Below are 22,500 nucleotides of genomic sequence, written 5' to 3' on the forward strand. Positions count from 1 at the left end.
GCCCTGCAGCCCTGCAGCCCTGCAGCCCTGCAGCCCTGCAGCCCTGCGTGCTTTTTGCCTGCGTCAGCCAGCTGCGAATGGAGTCCGACGCCGATTTGTCAGTATGTTCCTGGCAAAAAAGAACCCGATAGAAGTCGGTAGGTTTTTACATTTTTCCACGTGTGGTTCGCGCACGCACTTTACTGTGCGTCCCCAGCTTTTGGATAGAGGGCCTAAGATCAAGTCACTCCGTCTTTTGGCTCACAAAACACTAAACTTGGAAATCCTAACACTGAGTATATGAAAAACATTCACAGTCAAAGGAAAGGAACTATAAATTAGAAGTCTCTAAGAGCAGATTTCCGAAAAGATCTAAGGTAGGCACTAGAAAATTTCAGGGAACAAGTTGGTATTCTCAGTAGTTTGCAAGAAGACATGGCCTGAATGGAACAGGATAGAAAGATGTGAGAACAAGCTGGAAAAAAAAAAAAAAAAACTAAAAAGACATTCTAGATGAAAAAGGATAAAAATATACAGCGAGCACATTTAAAATGAAGCAACATAATTAAAGTCATACTGGAGAAGAACTGAACTGATGCTGTGAAAAGTGAGTCCATTATGTATAGAATATTCTTTTAAAGCTCTTCCATGATTCAAAAGAAAAGGATGAATGAAGTAGAAGAAAAGAAAGTGATATAAAGGACAGCCAACACATGGATAACTGGCCATCAGGAAGGAGACAATATGGAATCAGCTATGATTTAACACTTTCTTTATGCCAGGCAGTGTTCTAAGTGCTTTTTTGCCTTCTAACTTTTTAAATCCGTAAAACAACCTAATGAAGTTATTTCTGTATTATTATTCCTACTTTACAACAAAGGAAGCTGAGGCACAAATAAGTTGAGTAACTTGCCCAAGATGATATAGCCAATTTATGGGGAAGCTGGGACTTGAATTTAGTAATTTGGTCCCAAACTCTCACTTTTATCTCTGTAAATTAGACTCTCAAGTAAAGACTCCAAGTAAAGTAAAGACTCCCAATTTCCTGAGTTTAAGAATACATCTCTCATTCATTGCTGGTGGGAGTACTTTGGGAGACAGTTTGCAGTTTCTCATAAAACTAAACATATTCTTACAATATGATCTAGCAATCTCACTCCTTGGTATTTATCCAGATGAGCTGAAAACTTATGTCCATACAAAAACCTAATTTCCAAAACTTGAAAGCAACCAAAATGTCCTTCAGTAGGTGAATGGATAAACAATGGTACATCCGGACAATGGAATATTATTCGGCAATGAAAAGAAATAAGCTATCAAGCTAACAAAACACCCTAGGGAACGTTAAATGCATATTGCTGAGTGAAAGAATTTGAAATACTTTGTATGATTCCAACCATATAACATTCTGGAAAAGACAAAACTATGGAGACCGCAAAGATCAATGGTTGCAAGGTGTTGGGGGGAGGGAAATAAGGATAAACAGAACAAAAGGGTTTATAGGGCAGTGAAACTATTTCTGTATGATAATGTAATGTTGGATATATGTCATTATATATTTGTCAAAACCCATAGAATGTGCAAGACACAGAGCGAACCCCGAATGTAAACTAGGGGTTTTCAGTTAATAATTTATCAATATTGGCTCATCAATTGTAACAAAGTTACCACACTAATGCAAGATGTTAATAATATGGAAAACTGGTGGGGGAAGGAGGAAAGTGAGAGTATATGGGAACTTTATACTTTCTGCTGAATTTATCTGTAAACCTAAAATATTTTTAAGAAGTATGTTAATTAAAAAATATATGACTGTTAAAGATGCTCTGGTAAGGTTTCAGAAGGAAATGATGGACATGTAACTAGAAACTGGAAGAAAAGTGATTGTTGTGGCTGAATCGTGCTCTCCAGTTGGGTGGAAAACAGAATTTATAAACAATGAACTTGAATATTTAGGGAGGAAATTGCCAAGCAAAGTGTAGAAGGTGCAGCGGGATTTCTCCTTGCTGTCTGTGGTAAAAAAAAAAAAAAAATTAAAAAAATTAAAAAAAATTTTTAAATAAAGAAAATTGAGGAAAGAACTTAAGCAAAAGACAACCGGTTTTTGATGATTTGGAAATTTTTTAGCCACACCTTATACAAATGAGGCTTCCAATACATATTGAGGATAACAAGAATGTGTGTGTGTACATATTTATTAGTTTTAGTGACTGGGTCTGCACGTAAAATGTAAGCAACCATAGGAACCCAATACAGATGGTCCAAGTATATAGGTAAAACATTAATTGATCAGCTGTCATGTGCCACACACCAGTCAAAAACTCTATCTACACAGAAGACCTAATTTAGTGAATAAAAGCCGAAGTTGACTGAGTTTTTACTGGGTACCAAGCTCTAAATACTGTATTTGCATTAACTCATTTAATTAACTCGGGGTGCCAAATAGAGAACAGAAAAGGATGGAAATTCGTATGCGTACGTGTACACCAAATAAAGAGTACGTGATTCGTGTAGATTATGGGTAATAACTTCTTCACGTCTGTCCCTTGGGAGCAGGCTGTCTGTCCCATTAAACCCTTCCTCGTCTCTTCGTCCTCTCTCTATAAGCGGCGTGGTTTTCCATTTGCGATCGTCTTCCTCTTCTCTTAAATTAGCACACCAAGCCGAGAAGTAGACAAAAACCTGCGCTCGGTGCTCAGGGCTCCGGGACACACCGTCACCCACAGCCTTGGACGCGGAGATCGAAACGGGGAAAGAAAACAGGCTGGCGTTCGCAAACCTCAGCGGGAAGGAGCGCCTGCTTGGGCCACAACGCAGGCTGGGGTCTTCGTCCCGGGGCCGCCAGGCTGCAGGGGCAGAGGACGCGCGAAGCGCCGACAAGCTCGGTTCCTCAGCCGCGCCGCGGGGCGCGCCCCGCCCTCGCCCTCCGCGCGGGCCACCGGGACACGGGGCCACCGGGCCACCGGGCTGCGGCGCCGAGCCCCTCCGGGAAGCCCCCAGCAGCGCGGGTCGGGCCCAGGACCGGGCTGGGGCCGGGGTCTGCGCCGCCGCCGCCGCCGGGGGACCCCCTTCCAGTCGCCCCGGCCCCGCGCTGCGGGAGCGGACGGCCGGCCGTCCCCGGAGGGGTCTCCCGCGCCCGCGGCCACGTCCCCCCCTTCGGCTCCCTCCCGGCTGCACTTTCTAGGAAGGACCTGAGCAGCCGTGCCAGCGCCGGGTAGTCGTGGCCGAGTGGTTAAGGCGATGGACTAGAAATCCATTGGGGTCTCCCCGCGCAGGTTCGAATCCTGCCGACTACGGCGTGTTTTTCTCCGCCGGGCGCGCGCCTGTCCTCGCGGAGAGAAGCCCGGGCTGGTCTGGAGGCTGCGCGCCTTGCACGCAGCGGCGGGCCCCGCTGCTCGGAGCGCTCGGGGAGCGGGACTCGCGCCCCGCGGGCGGCCCTCTTTTCCTGGGAGGCCGCCTGAAGCTTTAGCGGACGCGGCCGTGTAGACACGCACCCGGGCTCCGCGGCCACGGCCTTCTGTGCGTCCCGCCCGTCCCCGCGCCCCGGACGCGTGGCCGCGCTGCGCGCTCTGCGGCCGGCCAGGGGCCCCGCGCTCGGCCGGGGGCGTCCCCCCGCCGCCCCAGGGCACGCGCGCCGAAGCCGGCCGCGGGGGGCGCGGGAGAGGCAGGAGCCGGGAGCCGAAGGAACCCCGGGCGGAGAAGCCTTCCCTTAGGGGCGGCGCCAGCGAGCGCCTCCGACCACGTGGTCGACGGGGCGAGCAATCGGAGTTCCCTCCGGATGTGACGCGCGCGCTCAGGCGGGCTCAAAAAACGTGTGTTCGGGATCTGATCGGAGGAAACCTCGGACAATCCCAAACGAAGGGCCTTTCCACAAAATAACTGAATTGTACTCCTCCAAAATAGCACTATTACGAAACACAAGGAAAGACTATTTCGGATTTAAAAAGACAACTTAATGCAACACATGATCTGGGGTTTTCTCTTGCCGTACAAGGCATTATTGGAACAACAGGTGGAATCTGAATAAGGCACATAGATTGAAAAATGTTATCAGTGGTAATTCCTGAATGTGTTCGTTGTACTTTGGTGATGTAAAAAATGCCTTTAAGAGAATACTGAGATAGTTAAGGGAAAAGAGTGTGTGTTTTCAAACTCAGTCTCCTACAGTTTCCAAAAAAGTGTGTATATACACTTTTCTCTCATATATGACAGAGAAATGCTAGAATTTGGGGAATGAAGGGTAGCCAGAAATTCTTTATATTCTTGTAACTTTACTGTCAGTCTGAAATTATTCCAAAATTAAATTATTTCAAAATAAAAAGTTAAAAGAAGAAAAAAGAACTAATAAAACCATAAATGAAGACCATGTTCATTGAAATTTAAAAGCATAAATACAGTTTGCCCCATTGATATGAAAGGGGCAATGAGTAAACTACTGGATAGGAATTTAGGATTGATGAAGGAATGGGTGCAAAGTGCTAGAGTGAGCAAAGAAATTCATAACACACAAGAAAAAGCTAAATAAACAGTGCATGCTTAAAACAACATTGTTTAATAATTGACTACATTTTAGGATATGAAAACAAAATGGTAGGGCCGCCTGGGTGGCTCAGTCGTTCAGCGTCTGCCTTCGGCTCAGGTCATGGTCCCAGGGTCCTGGGATCAAGCCCCGCATTGGGCTCCCTACTCCGCGGGAAGCCTGCTTCTCCCTCTCCCACTCCCCCTGCTGTGTTCCCTCTCTCGCTGTGTCTCTCTCTCAAATAAATAAAATCTTAAAAAAAAAAAATGGTGCTAAAATCCATAATAGCAACAACTTGTAACATGGAAAGATGTGACCAAATCCAAATCATCCTGTGCTCCCTTATAATGATGAATAAGGTTAGAATTAGATGTACACTCAATACTTGGACCAATCGCCAAATGGACAAATGTTAAAATCTATATTTCTGTGAACCATGGCTAAAGCCAAACAGCATTGTGTTTTAAAAGAAGGAACACCCTTCCAACATAAAAGAATAAATCTGAAATTTTATTTTAAAATTAATATTCTGTCATGAATTTCTGGTAGTCAAGCTTAAAAGGTATTTTTACTGTGCAGCATTGTCCGCAATTAGTTTATTTCTTCAGTAACTCTACTGCACAGGAGGGTGTCCCCTTCTTTTCACCTAACACTGAATTTCCTTTGTCTCTCTTACTTCTTTTCTTCATAGACAAAATATTCTTTTTTTATGGAGGAAATATGATTCATCATGGATAAAAACTGAAGGCACTGATAAGCAATCAATGCAGGCAGGGCTTGAAGGGCTACAATCCTTGAGAGAAGGGAAACATGATATGAGGTGCACAAGGGTTTCTCCTTGAGGACATGTTCGATTTTGCAGCATTTTGGAATAGTGCGAAGAAGTAGATGCACTGGGCTGAGGAGACACTCAAAAGGAGTTTGGGGCTACCAATGTCGATAGAACCTGAGGGACAAAGTTCCAGTGATGAGGGAACCACATAGAAGGAGCTCAAACTTCTATGTATAAATTCTTCTAACATCATTGACTAATCCCTAAATTGCACATATACAAAAAGATATTCCAAAACTCTGTAGGAAAGAGGAGCTGGAAGACTGATAACATTCTGTAGAGATTCAGCAGCTGCGTAGTTCTGGGGAAACAGGTTAAAGTTCATGCCTTTCCCAGTTGGAGGGTACTTGGTAAGTACTATCAGCTGTCATTTGAGACTTCAGAGGCATTACCCCTTAGCAGTAAGTGACAAACCCTAGTCATAAGAACCACACAAAAGGAATAATGGCTGTGTCTTTAGAGTAAAGGAAAACCAACATAAACCAACTATAACAAAGGTTCAATCTTTTGTATTTCAGAAAGACTACCAGAAAATTCTGAATGTTTGAAAAGAAAGTAATACATATCTATATAATCCATGGGTCAAAGAAGAAAAAACAATGGAAATTTAAAAAATTTGGGGCTGAATAATAATGAAATACAATATATCCTAATTTGTCTGATGTAGCTAAAGCTGTTTTTAGAGGGAAATTTTCACTTTTTTAACTGCATGCCTTAGAACAAGAGAAGGTTTGAAAATAAGTGGTTTAATTTTTTAACTCAATGGCTCAAGAAGCCATAAAACATTGGGGATTTAAATGCAAAAAGTGGAAGCCTCTATAAAAATAAGTGCAAAAATCAATCAATGGAAAGCAGACATACGTCAGAGAAAAATCAACAAAGTAAAAAGTTTGGTTCTTTGAAAAGACTGATAAAATAGATATACCTTGAACAAGACTAAGCAAAAAGAAACTAAGATAAAACACAAAATACCAACAGAGAGAATGAAATAGATGATATATATACATATATATCCTAAATATATTTTAAAAACAAGAAAGAGGTATTATAAATATCTTTATGTCAATATATGGGAAGCATCTGATGAAATGGGTACATTCCTTGAAAAACACAATATACCACAGCTGACACAAAAAGCAATAGGAAATCTGAATTGTCCTCTACCTATTAAAGAAATTGAATCCACAATTTAAAAAGTCACTCATATAAACCTCTAGGCCTAGATAGATTCACTTGCGATTTCTTCTATGCAAAGAGAGAGAACATCAATCTTACAGAAACCCTTTCAGAGAATAGAAACAGAACATCTTTCAACTCATCTTATGAGACTAAGATAAAACCTAAGAAATTATGAGAATAGAGTATTACAGGCCAATCTCTCTTATAAACATAAACTCAAAACTGTTAACTAAAATATTAACAAATCAAATCAAGCATATTTTTTTAAAAAGCTAAAACATCATGACCAAATGAGATTCATTCTAGAAATTTTAGATTGATTTAACATTTTTCAAATGTAATTTACCACATCAGTAGAATATAAGAACCAAATGATCATCTTAGTAGACAAGAAAAACCATTTGACAAAATTCAACATCAATTCATGATAAAAACTCAAGAAGTGCTGAATAGATGGGAATTTCTTTGGTCTAACTAAAACTATAAAATAAAATACCTACAATGAACCCAAGTTTGGGAACATAACAAAGATGTCTATATCATTTCTTCTAGTCAACATGGTGGTAGAAGTAAAATCTAACACAATAAAACAAGAATAATTGATATTAATATTGCAAAATAAAGCCTTCATTATTAGAAGATAACTTGATTATGAATGTACAAAACTGAGAAGACTCTAAAAAACATTGGAATTAATAGTTAAATGAATCGAGTTACTATCAGCTACTATTTAGAAGGTTATTGCCTTCGTGTTCAATATATAAAATATCAAATGTATAAATATATTCTAGCAACAAGCAAGTGAAAAATAAAATTTTCTAAATTCCATTTTCAATAGCATTACAAACATTACCCCAAATCAAGACTAACTTCTTTTAAGGGGGAAAAAAGTGTAAAAAGGGGACAACATTAAAGATCTTACTGATACCAAGATCAGAGTGAAAGGATAAAATGAATAGTTTCTGGGGAATAAATTTGACAACAGAGGATAAATTACAGGTTCCTTCATAAAAATGACTTACCAAAGCAGACACAAAAAGAAATTAAAAGTTCATAGTCTGAACTCTATTAAAGAAATTAAAATCATAATTACCCTCTGTATTAGTTTGCTATGACTGCCATTACAATATACCCTAGAATCAGAACAACAGAAATTTATTTTCTCACAGTTCTTGACACTAGAAGTCCAAGATCAAGGTGCAGGTTTGGTTAATCCTGAGACCTCTCTCCTTGGCTTGCAGAGAGCCACTTTCTCCTATGTGAGGATAACTGTCCTTATATGGTCTTTCTTCTGTGTCACTTATCTCTGGTGTCTCATTGTGTCCAAATTTCTTCTTTCTATAACAATACCAGTCAGAATGAATTAGTGCTCATCTTAACATCCTCATTTTAACTTAATTACCTCTTTAAAGGCTTTATCTCCAAATATAGTCACATTGTGAGGCACTGGGGGTTAGGTCTTCAGCATTTGAATTTGGGAGGGAAGACAATCCAGCGTTGAACACCCTTGACAAAGCAAACACTATGCAAAAATGGCTTCACCGTTGAAATCTTAAAAATTAAGGAAGAACTAATATTATATATAAACTCTTTCAGAAACAAAAAAAGTAAAAACATTTCCTAACTCTCTTTATGAGGCCAGAAAAATCTTCATGCTAAAATTTGACAAGGATGTTACTAGAGAGGAAATTATAGGTCAATCTATGTGTTAAACATTCTAGATGCCAAACTCCTAAATAAAATAATAGCAATCAGATCCAGTAATGATTTACCAGTAATCCAGTAATGATACAATAGTCAAAAGTAAAGATATGTTTATCTTAGCAATATGAAATTTGTCTAATATAAAAATCAATCACTTTAAATGTGTCACAAAGAGTAAGAGAAATGTGTCACTTTAAATGTGTCACAAAGAGTAAGAGAAAAAAATCAAATGATCATAGCATTCAGCAATATTCAACATCACTCGTTAAAAACTTTCACCAGTCTAGGAATAGAAGGGAGATTTCTTAATCTCATGATGGATATATACAATACCCTACATCTAACATCCTGACAATGGTAAATATTTTTTAGATTTATTTAGGTTACCTCTACACTCAATGTGGGGCTGAACTCAAGACCCAGAGATCAAGAGTTGCATGCTCCCCCAACTGAGCCAGCCAGGCGGCCCCCCTTGATTATGGTTAATATTTAACACTTTCTCCCAGATACTGGGACCAACATAAGCATGACCACTATCCCCACTGCTATTCAAAATTGTACTGGGGATGTTAGCCCATGAAATAAGACACGACAAGGAATTAAAAGATATTAAGATTAGAAATGAAGAAATGACTGTCCTCATTTGCAGATGACATGATTACATGCTTTGAAAACCCCCCAAATCTATAAATTATTAGAATTTGCTGGATATAAAACCCAGTATTCAAATATATGTTGTAATCATATATACCGGCAAAACAACTTTTTTTTTATATGCACACAATTTATTATACTCATGTAATCAAAGATATTTTATAAAAGCAAACAGTTTTATCCCTCAGCTACTTTGTATACTTACACAGATTTTAATACCTGTTCAAAGATTTTCAGTTCCTGTGTATACAGATTTTCAGGAGAAGGAATAAAGATAAAAATTAATTTTACAAGAACACACATTACTTTATCGTCCTTCACAAAATAATCCATAGTCATTCGAGGCTGGTAAGAACTAGTCTTTTAGAAAGCAACTGTTGTCTAAAGACTACAGAGTAAGTACTGTAGTTCCGGTTTCTTATCAAAATTCAGTCACCTGCTGCTCATTGCAGAAAAAGCCTATGCAGTGCTTCTACCAAAAACAGACAACTTTTTAAAATATCATTTAAAATAGCAAGAAAGCTATGAATAACCTAATAATAAATACAATAATAACTGTAATTAAAATGTGCAAGAGTGCTAATTAGTAGCTCCAAATCACTATGCAGAGAATTTTTAAAATTATCTAAATAAATGAAAGGATATACCATATTCATAGATTGAAAGACATGGATTCAATGTAATTGAAGTAAAATATTCCAACAGGACTTGTGGTAGAATTGACAAACTATCTCTAAAATGTAATTGCGAGTGGAGTGGACCTAGTATAGTCAAGAAAATCTTGCAGAAGAACAAATCTGGAGGACTTTCACTACCACATAACAAGACTTATTCTAAAGCTGTACTGATTAAGAGAGTGTGTTACTATGGGCAGAAGACATGAACAGACATTTCTCCAAAGAAGACACACAAATGGCCAACAGGCATATGAAAAAATGTTCAACATCACTCGGCATCAGGGAAATACAAATGAAAACCACAATGAGATACCACCTCACACCAGTCAGAATGGCTAAAATTAAGTCAGGAAATGACAGATGTTGGTGAGGATGTGGAGAAAGGGGAACCTTCTTACACTGGTGGGAGTGCAAGCTGGTGCATCCACTCTGGAAAACGGTATGGAGGGTCTTCAAAAAGTTGAAAATAGAACTACCCTATGACCCAGCAATTGCACTACTGGGTATTTACCCCAAAGATACAAATGTAGGGATCTGAAGGGGCATGTGCACCCCAATGTTTATAGCAGTAATTTTCACAATAGTAAAACTACGGAAAGAGCCCAGATATCCATCGACAGATAAATGGATTAAGAAGATGTGGTATATATACACAATGGAATATTATGCAGCCATCAGAAAATGAAATCTTGCCATTTGCAATGACGTGGATAGAACTAGAGGGTATTATGCTAAGCAAAATAAGTCAGTCAGAGAAAGACAATTATCATATGATCTCACTCATATGTGGAATTTAAGAAACAAAACAGGATCATAGGGGAAGAGAGGAAAAAATAAAACAAGATGAAATCAGAGAGGGAGACAACCATAGGAGACTCTTAATCATACTGAGGGTTGCTGGAGGGGCGGGGCGTGGGGGGATGGGGTAACTGGGTGATGGACATTAAGGAGGGCACATGATGTGATAAGCACTGGGTGTTATATAAGACTGATGAGTCACTGACCTCTACCTCTGAAACTAATAATATATGTTAATTAATTGAATTTACATTAAAAAAAAGAAAAAGTGTGTTACTGGCATAAAGACAGATAAAAAGATCAATGGAACAAAGTAGATATGCCTATACAAAACCACACACACATAACAAAGTGTCACTGCAATTCAATGGGACAAATGATAGATTTTTCAAAAAGCAGAGCTGAGTCAACTGGACATACAAAGGAAAACAATGTGGACATCAATCTCTTCCGTAAACTATCTCCTAAACTAATTCAAGTGTATTAAAGACATAACTATGTAAGCTAAAACAATAAATGCTATAGAGGAAAACAGGAGACTATCTTCATGAGCTTTGGGTTAGCAAAGATTTCCTGTTTAATAAGCAGAAAAAGCAATAACCATAACAAAATTGATAAATTGGAATTCTTTAAACTTAAGAACTTCAACACATGCAAAGACACCACTAACAGTATGAAAAGGCATAGAGTGGGAGGAGGGAGGAGATATTTGTCATAAACATATTTGGCAGAAAAAATTTATGTCTAGAATATAAAGAACTCCTTAAAGGCTACAGGCAATAAATCAAATGGTGGGAATGTGGATAAAGTCTCCTGGGACAATGGCTGAAAAGCTGGTCACTGACAATGAGGACCCCTTTCAAGGTGTCCGTCAGCTTCCCCTCAGTGTGATGCTGGTGCATTATTTTTAATTTTCTGGGAGGGCAGAACATGTCAGCTTCAACGTCTATATAGGGTGCGGTAGATTAGCGGTAACCATCTTGTTCCATCTTCTGAGCCTTCCTGTGCTACAGAGGCAAGAAGGTTAAAAGTACATTTCCTTAGTTCCCTTGCAACTAGGGTTCTGAGTGTGATTTATGCTCTGCCTCAGAGTCTTCAAATGTGGACATAAGGCAGCTTCTGGCTCCATGCTGCCAAGCACCATCATGGACGCTGGATGTTCTGCAGAGGAATACAAAGTGAGGGGTGTCAGCTGTTTTGCTAATTCACATCTAGGAGGCACGGTATGCTCCCGAACACGTGGTTCTCAAAGAGTGGTCCCCGGTGCAGCAGCCTTTGGCAACTAGGTTAGAAATTTAAATCACTTTCTGACTCTTTTGTGTTTTCTTAGATTCTGTATTTGTCTCTTTGGTACCCGCTAAGACAGGGCCAAATTAACCCTGGAGTTTTTTTATGTCTCCTGCCATGCGGAGCCCATTCCCTGGACCACCTCCTTTATCTAACGCTCACAAACCAAGCCAATGTTTCCCTGCCCTAAATTAGTCCAGGGCCAGGTACCAGACAACCAGGGAGATCCCTGACACCCCTAAAGCTCACTGGGATTATTCGAATCAGCCGATCCTAAACTGTTTACCCTGCCCTGCCTTTCCTTTCCTGTGGAAATCCCAATAAAGACTATGGCTCATGCTTTGCCCTTGCTCTTTTCTGCTTCCAGACCAACACTGTGCTTCCCACTGTGACCCTGGGTAGTTTCTAGTTTTCAGGAGAACTGTTTCTAAGAGAACTCAAAACTGTTTCTAGGGGAACTGTAACATTAAACTTTTCTTTCAGTATTGACCTCTCCTCTCTGAGTGACCTCTCATCACCCAGTCACCTTTATAAATTAAGATCAGGGCACAAGTCACTGACTGACTTGCTTTCTGTCATGACAAATCGCATTCATTCTACATTTTGAGAACCACTGCCTTAGAAAGAACACTCCTATTGCAGAAGCCTCCAGATGCCTGACATCAACAATTCCAGTGGCAGCATCTTAATTTCCTAATTTCTTCTTTAAAGATTTATTTATTTATTTGAGAGAAAGAGAGGGCACAAGTGGGGGGAGGGGCAGAGGAAGAAGGAGAAGTAGACTCCCCGCTGAGCGGGGAGCCTGATGCAAGGTGGGGCTTGATCTCAGGACCCTGAGATCAGGACCCCAGCCAAAACCAAGAAACCAAGAGTTGGATGCTTAACCAACTGCGCCACCCAGGCGCCGCAATCTCCTATTTTCTTGACTGTAGAGACAACAGCAGCCTCTCTTGGGAAACCGTTCCTGCAGGGTTGGATTAGAGCTGGCACTTTCCTCCATCCCTCTGTTCCAAAAATTTTATAAGGTTCTGTATTCTTTTTTAATCCCCTTTTGTTTAAAATAGCTTGAGAGGTTTTAAGTACATTTTTATTGACATACAATATAGTATCAATGCAAGAAAAACAGATAAACTGTAATTATACAGCTCAAGAAATTTTCAGAAAGTGAACATACCTATGTATCCAGCACCCCAGAATGAGAAACTACCATCTCAGCATCTCCAGCAGGTCCCTGCATGGACTTTCTCAGTCATAAGTACGTTCAACAATCACCCTTCTGATTTCTGACGCCATAAATTTGTTTTGTCTATTTTGAACTACATATAAATAGAATCATGAGGTATGCATGTCTTTATGTCTGGTATCACTTTAATATGAGGTGAGATTTTTCCAATTTGTGTGCAGCTGACATTCATTTATTCTCATTGCTCTACTCTCCCTTAGTGTGAAAACCAATTATTTACCCTTTCTCTTGTTGATGGACTTTGGATTGTTTCCAGTTTGAGACTAAAATGGCTAGAATGGTTTTGTTTCCTGCAGCTGAACTCCAATTCACTTTTGCCTGAATCTATTGTCCTACGCCCCCTCTTTTCTTTCCCAGTCCACACATGTTAATGGGGAGAAAAATAAAAAGGGTGAAACTGTCAGGGATCTCTGTTACTTTTATTCTAAGTAAAAAAGAAAAAAAATCGATTCAACAAATTCAGTTCATATTAATTGCAGCCATCTTTTTTTCTCCTGTGGTTTTTGAAAGCATGAAACATTTCTGTTATTTCTTAGGTATACAACTTCCTTCAAACTAGAGTTCCAACGGAATTTGCTTAAAATGTGGTAGGTTTGTTACAAATGTGAAGACTGTAGGCAACAGGTCTGAGCAATGGAAACCTGGTCAAGGCACAAGGGCCCACAGTGACCACCTGGCTGAACGCAGAGGCCCATCAGGTGACCCACTTCAAAATACCCATAAGCCCTAGCTGACCAATGGGCTACTTACAACCAGGCACAGTTACCAACGAGGGACAATTCCACACATCCCCGTACCTCCTCACTTTCCCATTTTTAAATTTAATTTTATTTATTTACTTGAGAGAGAGTGCGAAAGCACGCGATGGGGCTGGGGGCGGAGGGGCAGGGAGAGAATCCCAAGCAGCCTCCATGCTCAGCTCGGAGCCCCGTGGGGCTGCCTCTCACGACCCCGCGATCATGACCTGAGCTGAATCGAGAGCCCAGCGAGCTTAACTGACTGAGCCACCCAGGCGCCCCCCACTTTCCCGTTTTGAGTACAGCCCCCGCCCACTGCCTCCTCGCAGCCAGTCTCCTCTTCTGCCCTGTCCCCCCCCCCCCATGTTGTATTCAGTAAATTTCTACCTCCCTTGTTCTGGCCTCAGACGAATCCCTCACCGCCTGGGCCACCGGCTTCCACCCGATTGTCCCCCCAAATACGGGGGCCCCCATCCAGTCCGACAGACACCCCACAGACCCAACAGAAGTGTCATGATGTAAATGATTATGGCCACATCTGTGTCACAACGCCGATTTTACTTTAAATTTGCACTTAGTCGTGCTTTTTAAAGAATGGTTATGTGATTGCTACTCATTTCGACAGCAAAGATGAAGCCGCTCGGTTAAATATGGAGTCCGGCTCCTTCCGCCAAAACTCGGGTTAATACCCCCCTCCGCGCAGACTCGCTCCATTAAACTGGGGGTTCTTAGAGCTGATTTCATCTCGGTGGGACAGGACTCTCCCTTCCTCTGCCCCCCACCCCTTCACTCTGCTCTTCACCTCTCCCCCCTCCTCCTAGTTGTCTTTGCCTCGAACAGTGACATCTGTTCAAAGAAAACAAAAAGACAAGCAATGACAAGCGGTCCCTCCTCTTCCTCCCCGCTCTGGCCGCTCTCCAGCACCGCCCCCCGCCCCGGACCGAACCTGGCCAGGCTGGGCCGCAGGACAGCCCCTCTCGGATGGCGTCAGCATCGCTGAGGAGCGTCTTCTCGACGGACACGCTGTCGAGGGTCTCGGCGTCCCCTGTCGCCGTGTTGGCAGCCGTCCGCGGACAGGTGGCCCACCACGGCCGGTTCCGTGGCCACAGCGGCCTCCGCTCCACTGCAGTCCCCCGCGTGTTCCGATGGCACGCTAGCGCTCTGTCTTGCGCCTCCAACCCCCTCCCCCCTCCCCCCGCCCCTCCCCCACCCCTCCCCCCACCCGTCTCACCGTGTCCTCCCTCTTCAAAAAGCTGGATTAAGACCTTCTCAGCAGGACAGACAAAAATCAGTTTCAAGACTCGGGGAAACACGGCGACAGGGAAACTAAGTCGAAATGTGAGAGGAACAGCAAAACCTGTTGCGTGGCTTAGATTCGAAGAGAAGTAGCCCCGCGTCGGCCCGAAGGAACTAAGGGCTTAGCAACACGCGGGCGAGCGGCCGCCTGGCGTCGAGCGCCGGACGCCGGGGACGCCTCGCGCGCGGCCGTCAGGGAGGCGCGCGCGGAAGGAGACCGCGAGGCCCCGGCGCATGCGCGCGCGCAAGGAGACCGCGAGAACCCGGCGCATGCGCGCGCGCAAGGAGACCGTGAGGCCCCGGCGCATGCGCATGCGCGCGCGCGCGGCGTTGGCGCCGGGGACCTGCGCTCGGAAGCCGCGCGCCCGGCCAGCCCCGGAGCAGGCGGGGGTCGCCGGAGCTCGCCCGGGACTGCTGGTGGCGCTGGTGCTCTCGGGTCGCGGGCGCCCCGGGCTCGGCCGCTTCCGTCCCTCAGTGACTTCCCCGCGGCGCGGCCGGGGAGCTCGGGAGGGGTGGTGCGCGTCGCCCCGGGGCTCCACGGAAGCGCGTCCGTGGCTTCCCGCTCGCACGTAGCCGTGGCCGAGGGGTTAAGGCGACGGGCTAGAAATCCGCTGGGGTCTCCCCGCGCAGGTTCGAGTCCCGCCGACTACGGCGTGTTTTTCTGCGACCCCCTGGGGCTGCCCCGCCCGGAGGAGCGCGCTGGCCGGTCCCGCCACTGCAGGGGGACCCCGGTGGCCGAGTGCCCTGCTCCGTCGCTCGCAACTTTGCTGCCCCCGAGCTCCTGTCCCGCGGTGGTTTTCTTCAGCGGTTGCCTTCGGGGGCGAAAAACGAAACACCCGAAACTAAAGAAAGCCGACCAACCAATTTTTGTTGGAGCGAAAGGCCGCCTCTCTGCCGTCCCTGAGACCCCACCGGGATTTTCCTCTCCACGCGCGCCCTGTGGCGCGACCACGGCTGTCACTTCGAAAGCCAGCTCCGTGAGCCCCCAGGCCGGGCTGGGTTGGCAGGAGCCCCACGCGAGGTGTGGCGCTCACCTCCAGCCACAGGTGAGCCCGCAGAGCCGGGCCTTCCCGCGGCGCTTCCCGTGCAGTCTCGTGGCCCCGACAAGCCGTGCTTGTTCTTCCACTCACATACTACCTTTCTCCTGCCTTTACCTTTTTTCCCAGACAGCCAAATGTGATGAAAAAAAGCGAAATGCATAAATCATGTGATGAGTAACACCAAAGGAGAATCGGAATCTGACCGTGGAGAGCCGTGGCACACAGCAAGTTAATCAACCGATCGTAGTCAGCATCTCCAGCATCGGGAGAATCAATATCACGCTCCTCCCAGGGATGAGCTGCCATGGGTACCACCTCATTTGTGTGGTTTTCTGCTAAAAGCGCATAATCAGAATTTAACTCTCAGGAAACATTAGACAAACTCAAGTTTAGGGGGCATTCTACAAAATACCTGACCAACTTGTTTTTTAAATGTCAGTGAAATGGGGCGCCTGGGTGGCTCAGTCGGTTGGGCATCTGCCTTTGGCTCAGGTCATGATCTCAGGGTCCTGGGATCGAGCTTCCCCCCACCACCCCCGTTGGGCTCCCTGCTCAGCGGGGAGCCTGCTGCCCACCCCTGCTTGTGCCCTCTCCCTGTCAAATAGGCAAAATCTTTAAAGAAAAAAAAAAATTAAATAAATGTCAATGAAATGAAAAACAAAGAGTGGGGAGCTCTGCCAGATTCAAGGACTAAAGAGACAGGACAACTGGATGCAATCTATTTTTCTTGAAATAAAGGATCCATACAATTGGCAAAACATTAACAGGGTCTGTAGATTAAATAAGAGTTTTAATCCTGATTTTGTAATTGTTCTGTGGTTAGGAAAGAGAAGGTTCCTGTTTTTAGAAAACACTGAAATACTTAGGGGTAAAGGAACATCTTCTCTGAAACTCACTCTCAATACCTAAGAAAAAAATTTGTGTATGTGCAAATCTATCTCTATCTATTGAAAAAATAAAGCACATGTCATAAATTGTTAACATTTGGTGAATATAGTTGAAGGATTTATGAAAATTCTTTGTACTATTCTTGCAACTTCTCCATAAATTAGAAATTATGTCAAAATAAAAAGTTGAAAGAGATCAATTAATTCAAAAATAATGCTCAGTGAAATAAAAACCCAAGCACAATTTGAACATAAGATGTAACATAGATGATGAGGAAATTATTAAATATGAATTTATACCTGATGAGAGAATAGTATGCAGAATTCAATAGTAAGCAAGGAAATTGATACACATTATTTTAATGATTATTTTTAATAAAGGCACAAGATGGGAGTATCACACAACAGTATCATGCATGATTGAAGGGTGAAAATAATCAAATCATTATGGGGTCCCATGATTTTGTATCAGGAAAAAATGGCTGAGTGTTACATCAGCTTTTTTTTCCCCTAAGATTTTATTAAGAGCAAGAGCAAGAGAGCATGAGCAGGGGGAGGGGCAGAGGGAGAAGCAGGCTCACAGCTGAGCAGGGAGCCTGACCCAGGACTTGATCCCAGGACCCTGAAATCATGACCTGAGCTGAAAGCAGACCCTTAACCAACTGAGCCATCCAGGTGCCACAACATCAGCTTTTCTATGAATTCACCATCCAAGTTCATAATCAAGAAACGTCCTTCTAGGACAAAAATAAACCTGACATTTTAATCAACACTCTAAACATTAATTATTACAATTATGTTACTTAAATGTTAGTGGGTAAAGTGTAAATGAGTGTTATTGTGCAGCAGGGGTATCACTAAATTATTTCTTCAGTCCGTCTGGTTCATATTTGAAGTAATATGTAGATCCCACTTTCAGCTAAGATTAAACATTATTTGTTTCTGTTTCTTCTTTTCACTATAGACCATATATAAAATGCATATGTGTATAACAATTGGAAATTAAAATTCAAATATTTCACTTGCAGCCAAACCTTAAACATCTATAAATAAATCTAACAAAGGATGTGCAAGAATCTGTATTAAAAACTACAAAATATTGCTGGTGGAAATTAAATGGAGGGAAACACTATGTTTATTTTTTGAAAGACTCAATATTTTCTGAAAGACGCAATTTTATCAAGATGGCAACTATTTCCAAATTGATCAATAGATTCAATAAAATCCCAATCAACCTTCAAACATGTATTTTATGGAAATTAAAATACATTTGGAAATGTGTAGCAACTTAAAAAACAAGAAGCTACTGAAGAAGATAGCAAAGCTGGAAGACTGGCACTATATTTATATCAAGATCTATGTAATTACTTATAAATCTATAGTAATTAAGACAGTATACTATTGACTATTATATACGTAAATACTAAGACAATATCTTCATATCTATATCTATATCTATATCTATATCTATATCTATATCTATATCTATATCAACTTGGCCAGGTTGAACTACATTCCCCAGAATTCCCTTTTCTAGATGTTTCTGATCAGATGGTCCCCAAGAGATATTCTTGCTGTGGATTCAGAGGGAGAAGTCAAGTGGCAGCTATTCTGTAGCTCATTCTAACTCATCTGCTGACTTACCTCCTCATGAGGGCATGCCACTGCCCCACCTTCCCCTGGATCCTCCTTCAACCTCCTCTTTCCTGGATAAACATGTGTGTTTAAGTCTAAATGAAGGACCCTGGCTTCATTTAGAAGGACAGCAGGATAGAAGGACACCTGCACCAAAGTAACACAGATTTCAGTCCGTCCTGGCTCCCATTCATGCTTGTGGGTTCCAGCTTGTTCTAATCCATCTTCCTTCCCTTCTTGATCAATCTGCCCTATGGACTCTGCACCATGGCACTTCAACATTTATGTAGAGTACTTAACCAGCCTCTACAAATCTTATATGAATATAGGTATATATATATATATATATATATAATATATATATGAAATGTATGTAACCATCCCCGTGGTTCTGCTTCTGTTACTGAATGCTGACTGCAATTCTTTGTTCGTGGACTTGTTCCAATTGTTAATTCTCACGGTGTTGACCAGGAATAAAATGCAGAATGTCTACATTCAAGAGGAGGATCATGGAAGAAAAGGATGAATAAACACTACATAAAGGAAAGGATGATGTCCCACCAAGATTTAAAGTCAGATTGGTGGGGGGTGCCTGGGTGGCTCAGTCGGTTGGGCAGCAAGTGACTCTTGGTTTCAGCTCAGGTCATGATCTTGGGGTCATGGGACAAGCCCCCCCCCCCCCGCTCTCTCTAAAATAAATAAATAAATCTTTAAAAATAAATAAAATCAGATTGGTGGATTTAAAATGACCAGTGCCAAAAGGACTTGTTTTTCACCATGGTGAAACAACTGGGACCAGACTTAAACTAAAAAACTGAATAAAGTATACAAAAATCATGTTCTTCAGACAGTAGACATCTTCAGACAGTAACTAACTTTGATACCTGGGAGAAGGAAAACAAATGAGAAAAAAATCAAGCCACCTTAATGCCTGAAAACAGATCAAGAGGGGCATTTCATAATGATAAAGGGGTAAATACAGCAAAAGGACATAATAATCCTACATATGTATGCACTTAATCACAGCGTTTCAAAATACATGTAGCAAAATCTGATAAACTGATAAGAGAAATAGAAAAATTCTTCACATACAGTTGGAGATTTTAACACTTCTCTTTCAGCAATTGATAGAACAACTAGTCAGGAAAATCAGTAAGAATATATTCTCTAACCATGACAGAATTAAACCAGAAATCAATACCAGAAATTAAAGACTTCTAAATAACCCACAAGTCAAATAATATATCCCAAGAGAAATTTAAGTTTTTCATTAAGAAAAGAAAAGCAAAATATAACAAAGTGTCTGCAGCTGAAGTTTTGTATAGAGAGCAACTTATAGCCAGAAATGTTTATATTATAAAAAAACAAATTTCTCTAATAAATTAATTATACTTCCACCTTAAGAAACTAAAAAAAGTACCTGAAACTAATATAACACTGTATGTTAACAATACTGGAATGAAAAAAACTTAATTAAAAAAAAAAAGGAAACTAGAAAAAAAGAAGAGCAAATTAAACACAAAATAAGCAGAAGGAAAGAAGTATTAAATAGAAAAGCAAAAATTAATTAAACAAAACAGAAAACAGTAGAGAAAATCAATGAAACCCAAAGTCTGGTTATTTGATAAACTGAATAATATTGACAAATCTTTAGCCAGACAGATCAGGAAAAAAAAAAGAGTCACGTATTACCAATATCAGGAAAGAAAGAGGGGACATGTGCCCAGATTCTACAGATGATAAAAGAATATTATGAATAATATTATGTCCATTAATGTGAGAAATTAGATGAAATGGATCAATTTCTCAAAAGACACAAACTACAGCTTACTCAAGAAAAAATAAAGAATCTAAATTGTCATGTATCTATTCAAAATAGAATTTGTAGGGGTGCCTGGGTGGCTCAGTCGGTTAAGCATCCAACTCTTGGTTTCAGCTCGGGTCATGATTTTGGTGTCCTGGGATGAGCCCAGAGTTGGGCTCTGCATTCCATGAGGAGTCTTCTTGAAATTCTCTCTCCCTCTTCCTCTGTCCCTCCCCTTGCTCGAGTGGGAAATAAATAAATAAATAAATAAAATCTTCAAAACTAAATAAACAAACAAATAAAATAGAATTTTAATTAAAAACCTTCTCACAAAGAAAAATCCAGGCCAATAAAGATGGCTTTATTGGTGAATTCTACCAAACCTTTAAAGAAGGAAGAACGCCATATCTACATAAACTTTAACAAAAATTAAAAGAGAAGGGAACACTTTCCTACTCATTTTATGAGGTCAACATTACCCTGATAACAAAAACCAAATGACAATTGAGAGAAATAAAAATCACAGACTCATGTTCTCCCATGAAAAGAGTTGCAAGTATTCTTAACAAATTTTAGCAAATTGAATCAAGTAATTTCTGAAAAGGATGATATGCCATGACCAAGTGGGGTTATCCATGGGTTGCAAAAAGTGACTATTGCTTTTCAGGTCTCAGGGAAGTCATTTTCCCTGTGCCTGAGGAAACAGGGGGATGAAGATGCTTCCAATCTGACATTCAGTAGCCCTGTGAATTGATGAACTTCTCTGCACACGTTTCTGTTTGTAAACGAGAGTGTCGGCACTTCATGGAACTGTTCCGAGGATTTAATGAAGTTATTCATCAGAAGTCACTTTCTAGGTGACTGGGTGGCTCAGTCGGTTAAGTGGCTGCCTTCGGCTCAGGTCATGGTCCCAGGGTCCTGAGATAGAGCCCTGCATCCGGCTCCCTGCTAGGCGGGAAGCCTGCTTCTCCCTCTCCCACTCCCCCTGCTTGTGTTCCCTCTCTCGCTGTGTCTCTCTCTGTCAAATAAATAAATAAAATCTTAAAAAAAAAGAAGAAGAAGAAGTCACTTTCTAAAACGTGAAATAAAGAGCTGGGAGATACCAGATCGATTTTTTTTTTTTTTACCAGATCAATTTCCATGCCACACCACTCCTTGTTTCTTCAAACAGATGACAAGTGATGTAGAATCATCCTATAATTTTCAAGGAAGTGTGGGGACATTTTAATTCCAAATACAAAGAAATACTATACTTTGCCTCCAGATTTGAAAGAGAGAAAAGCTGAAAGAATAAAACAGAGAATAGCTATGATTCCAACACCCCAGGGAAGTTAGTATTCAGTTTTTTGTCGACACATCCAGTTTTCTAATGTAAGGGTATGTAGTGGCATTTGAACCTGTTTTTCCATTTTTATATTTTCCAATTATATAAATAATGCAGAAAGCAATGATTATTATGAAAAATTTAAAGAATACAAAAGTAATTTATTTATTTATTTTTTATTTATTTTTTTTTAGTTTTTCCATCTGGCTTCTTTTTTTTTTTATTCTTATGTTAATCCCCATACATTACATCATTAGTTTTAGATGAAGTGTTCCATGATTCATTGTTTGTGCATAACACCCAGTGCTCCATGCAGAACGTGCCCTCCTCAATACCCACCACCAGGCTAACCCATCCTCCCACCCCCTTCCCTCTAGAACCCTGTTTGTTTTTCAGAGTCCATCGTCTCTCATGGTTCGTCCACCCCTCCGATTTCCCCCGCTTCATTCTTCCCCTCCCGCTACCTTCTTCTTTTTTTTTTTCTTAATATACAAAAGTAATTTAAATATTTTTATCCCTCATTTCCATTCCACTTGTTTGCATTCTTGTTAGATTGGTGAGTGTCCCATCAGATTTTTTTAATTGTTCCTGTGTAATTTGGAGTTTCATTTTATATAAATGGGACTATTTGTATTTGTTGTCTTGTGTATTAAGGTCCACACACGTTTTCCAAGTAAAAGGATAAAGATCTAACTCTTTAAGGGCTCCATGGTACCCATCAGACTAATCCCTTAGTGATGAATACGTTACTTCTTTTATTATTATTATTATTATTTTTAGCTGTTAGAAACAATCCTGCAGTGGGCACCGTAACCATGCACATCACTAGCTGTTCCTGCCGGTTCCTCGGTCAAAGTGGTGAATCCACACAAGGCACATCATCTCCCACGCCCTCCGACGTGTGG

At 41.5% G+C, this 22,500-nt stretch overlaps 1 protein-coding gene and 2 non-coding genes across 3 annotated transcripts in view; all 3 read left to right on the forward strand.

Annotated features, from left to right (window-relative positions):
* The window catches only part of LOC117997523 (histone H2B type 1-C/E/F/G/I), an 881,166-nt gene that overhangs the window by 616,076 nt on the left and 242,590 nt on the right, over window positions 1–22,500 (forward strand). The window lies entirely within an intron of this gene.
* TRNAS-AGA lies at window positions 3,194–3,275 on the forward strand. The gene has a single exon. It is a non-coding gene; the product is annotated as a tRNA-Ser (tRNA).
* On the forward strand, window positions 15,475–15,556 carry TRNAS-AGA. Its single transcript has one exon. It is a non-coding gene; the product is annotated as a tRNA-Ser (tRNA).

The sequence above is a fragment of the Mirounga leonina genome, unplaced genomic scaffold (assembly GCF_011800145.1).
Source record: "Mirounga leonina isolate KUSES-001 unplaced genomic scaffold, KU_Mleo_1.0 Mir_366, whole genome shotgun sequence".
Lineage (NCBI taxonomy): Eukaryota > Metazoa > Chordata > Mammalia > Carnivora > Phocidae > Mirounga > Mirounga leonina.